Below are 4573 nucleotides of genomic sequence, written 5' to 3' on the forward strand. Positions count from 1 at the left end.
AAGCAAGGAAAAATATTGCATGCCTAAAGAATTCAAGAAATCCAAGCCACCCACATTTGATGTAGAAATGAAGAAATCAGAGGATGCAGAAACATGGTTGTTGGGCATGATGAAATTTTTAAGAATCCATTATTATTATGAAAACATGAAAGAATCGCCACCTTCAACTTGAAAGGAAAAGAAGACACATGGTGGGAATATTTGAAATGTTAGAGGCATCATTGAGAAAGATTTGACTTGGGTAGAATTTGAAACTTTGTTTAGGGAACAAAACTTATTTGAGCATTATTATGATGGCAAAGTAAAGGATTTCTGTGAACTCAAGATGGGACAACTAACTGATGATGAATATGTCACCAAATTCCTAGGTTATTAAGGTATGTGCCATATATCAAGGATGAGAAAGCTAAGATTCAAAGGTTTATCAGTGGGTTTCCTATGGCATTCAAGGATAAAATTGAGTTGATGGAACCACCGACTCTGATTCAAGGACACTATTGAAAAGATGAAGAACTACTATGAGTAGGAAAAATGTAGTCCAGAAGTTAAAGGTAACTAGAAAGCAAATAAAGAGGATGGACATAAGAAGAATTGGCCTAAGAAAAGTCTAGATAAGAGGGAAAGTAAGCATCTAGCCCTTGCAAAGCAATCTCACCAGAAGACTAATTTTGTTGTTAAAAGGAATATGCAGCAGCCACCAACAGGGTAGTTTAAGCTGGAAGGGTGAGAGCCACTAAGGTGTTGGACATGTGGTGAAAACCATAGAAGAAGAGATTGTCCACACCATAGAATGTTAGGCCAAATATTTATAGTGCCCAGGAAGCCCACACAGTGGGTGATATAGCTTGAGAATTGCCCATAATTTATGTAGTCATAGACAACCGCTAAGCAGACCACCAAGGATAATCATTCAGATGGAAAGTGAGTTGTGCGATCAAATTGTTTCCATTTTGATTGATCCAGGTTCTAACTAAAATTATGGTAGCCGAGAACTTGTTGACCAATGCAACTTGGTTAAGTAAGTGCATGAAGAACCATGGCTGGTCTAACTAGCAACCAGAACAAAAAGGAAGATCGTTCATTGGGTAAAGTCATGTACATTCGAACTCAGTGGTATGCCCACAACAACACACATGAATGCATTACCATTTGGTACATGCAATATACAATTGGACATGGGTTGGTTGTACATGCACGTGACTAAATTTGACTATTTTGAGAAGGAAATTAAGTGCTTAGATGAGCTGGGAGAAAGAAAAGTGTTGCAGGGAAAGGAAAGCCTACACTAGTAAGGTTGATCACGGCTATGTAAGCCAAGCACAACAAGAGAAAGGGATGCTTATTGTTTGTAGTACAATTTTCTAGTAATGAGAAAGTTGGTGGTGATATTGAAAATGAGGAAAGTGAACTATTGAAAAGGTACTATGTTTTGCAGCAGTATGCAGATGTGTTTCCAGAGGGGGTTCATGGATTACCTCCTTACAGAGAGATATACTTCTCTATTGAGCTGGTCCCTGGAGTAGAGCCAACATCTAAGGCACCATATAAGATGAGTACCCCTAAGATGGTAGAGCTAAAATTGCAGCTAGAGGAAATGCTAGACAAAGGCTACATAAGGACGAGTGTGTCCCTATGGGGAGCACCTATAATCTTTATAAAGAAGAAGAATGGAGCCCTTCGATTATGCATCGATTATAAGCAATTAAAAAATGTAATCATAAAAATAGGTACCCATTGCCAAGGATTGATGGTCTCTCTGATCAATAGAGGGAACCAGAGGTATTCTCTAAGATTGATTTGAGTTCAAGATATCATCAAATACGGATCAAGGATGAGTACATTCACAAGACTACTTTCAAGAAAAGATATGGGCACTATGATTTTGTAGTGGTACCTTTTGGACTTATTTATGCCCCTTCCATGTTCATGTGCGTAATGCATAGTGTGTTGCACCCTTATTTGGACAAGTTTGTCATTGTGTTTGTTGATGACATATTGGTGTACTAAAAAACAGAGGAAGAGAATCAGAAACATTTGGCTGCAGTGCTATAGCAAATGTGAATTTTTCTAGCTACAAATACATTGTTTGGGGCATATTGTTTCCAAAGAAGGAATATTAGTTGGTCCTGAGAAAATCAAAGCCATAATGGAGTGACCAACGCCAAAGAATGTGAATGAAGTCAGATCGTTCATGGGATCGACAGGTTATTATAGGAAATTTATTGAAAATTTCTCCAAGATAGACCATCCTTACAAAGAAAAAGATAACTCAGTGTGCAACAAGCTTTGAGCATTTGAAAAAATTGCTCACAAATGCAGTAGTGTTGAAGATTATGGATCTTGAGAAAATTTTTGTAATAAGCATAGATGCTGATGAACGAACGCATAGAAATAGATTACACCTTTTGGCAAAGAAAGAACATGTTTTGGTGAAAAAAAATGCTCGATCTTAAGTGCTTAAACATAGCGTCCCTGCTTGGTTTTTTCGCAAAATAGTTTTTCCAGCCAACATACAGACACATTGGCTAGAAAAATTTTAAGTCGAAGTCTACAAAAGTTTTTAAACTAAAGAAAACAATTTCTTTCAATTTCGTGAAATTATAATTCATTTTTTAAAATCCTCACATATTTGCGCAAGCTGTGCTAACCGGTCTAGCTTGAACGATGTAGCCATGACCCTAAGCAACGGACGTGGTGTCCTTAGCCTCTTTACTTGGAGGTTGTTATTGGCATATTGATGACGACACTATCTGGTGGAGGCGGTAGGCGACCCTCCGATTCTTCATGATCACGACCCTCTTCCTTCCGCAGCGCCACAATGCACACCCTTTTTCTCCTTGCTCGCGCAAGCAGCGCTCCTCCTGCAAATGGGGCACACGGAGCACTTTGAGAGCCACGCATCTGCACAGTGCACATGGAAGGTATGGCAGCATGATGGAATCACGCGACAACTATCCCTGCTGTGGAGAGCCTCGAGGCGCACTGCGCACTTTGTGTTGCTGCGGCCGCCTCCAGTCCCTGCGTGGCATTCGACAGTGGGCAACCAGTGGAGGTCAACCTCTAAGAGTCCCTGTTGTTTGTGAATTGTGTCGTCATCCAACTCTCACGCCCGTTGTCGTGGCCTGTTGTGAAAAGAAACATACCAAACAAACCATAAGTAAAGTGCCACACCCATCCCCATCCCCATCCCCATCCCCATCCCTTCGCAGAGCAGCAACAGGGACACCGCCAACACTGAGAAATCTCTAGATCATTTCTCTCCTAAGCCAAATCCACGAATAAGAAATTTCTGCATTACACAAAGATTCCCCTGTACTTATTTCAATCTTTGCATTGCACAATGAAAAATCATGAAAATCAAGAAAATCTCATATCACAATTGGCATTCACAGGCTGTTGAATCCATCACTATAAATCTCTAACATAGATCATAGGGGACAAGCCATCGTTCCACTTGCCTTGCACGTCTTGGCATCTGCCACCGCACTCGTAAATATTAAACGTCGTCTCAAGATCTAATAAGATACTGGAAGGTTAACATGAAATGTCATTGTTTTTCCACGTGGATTCTCATGATTCTGGCGATTATTAAATTATTCAGCTAGTTGTCTCTCATTTTCCTGGTATTTTTGGCTTCTATGGGGTACAACAATAAAAATAGTAAGCTTCTATGGGGCACAATAATAACAATATGGGCACAACAATAACAATAAGGGGGCTACACTAGTATTATAGGAACCTAACATGCCCCTCTCCTTCAAAAATGTGTTTTCCTTAATGTTTGAGTAGTCCTGGATGCTTCTGTATAAAATTCTCATCCTCCCATGTGGAATCTTGAGTGGGTAAGTTCTTCCACTTTATGAGATACTCTGAAACTGATTGATTTCATAGTTGTCGAGTTCTTGTTTCCGTGACTTCTTCAGGTTCCAATATGATTTTTTCTTCCTCATCAAGTTCTAGCAATATGGTTTGAACTGGGAGCTTGTCACCTATAACCTTATTTAAGCATGAAACATGGAAAACTAGGTGCACTCGAGAAGATGCAAGAAGCTCCAATTTGTATGCCATAGTACCAATCTTTTGCAACACCTTGTAAGGACCATAGTACTTTGGTGATAATTTATTACCCTTCTTAGCTTTCTTGAGGGAAATTTGTTTGTATGGTTGTAGCCTTAAAAATACCCAGTCGCCTACATCAAAAATTCTTTCGTTGTGATGTTGATTTTCCTGTTGTTTCATTCAATTCTGCACCAAAGTGAGGTTATCCTTTAAGAGTTAGAGAACTTGTTGTTGATGCTCGATGTGATCTTCCACTGCTTGAACTTTAGAATTTTCTCTTAAAGATGATGTGATGCACGGTGGATGATATCCATAAAGTACCATAAATGGGGTCATTTTTGTTGTAGTATAGAAGGAAGTTTTATACCACCATTCAGCCAGAGGTAACCACTTGACCCATTGTGTTTGTTTATCATATACAAAGCAATGAAGATATGCTTCCAAACATTTCTTTACTATCTCAGTTTTCCCATCAGATTGAGGATGATAAGATGAGCTATGAGCTATTTGAGTA

The 4573-nt window shown here is 39.4% G+C and overlaps 1 pseudogene; it reads right to left on the reverse strand.

Annotated features, from left to right (window-relative positions):
- Positions 1 to 2709: 2709 nt before the first annotated feature.
- LOC149140109 (E3 ubiquitin-protein ligase ATL23-like) lies at positions 2710 to 3475 on the reverse strand (annotated as a pseudogene).
- Positions 3476 to 4573: the final 1098 nt, after the last annotated feature.

The sequence above is a fragment of the Pinus tabuliformis genome, chromosome X (genome assembly GCF_031772625.1).
Source record: "Pinus tabuliformis cultivar Carrire ecotype Pingquan chromosome X, CPIR1, whole genome shotgun sequence".
Classification (NCBI taxonomy): Eukaryota; Viridiplantae; Streptophyta; class Pinopsida; order Pinales; family Pinaceae; genus Pinus; species Pinus tabuliformis.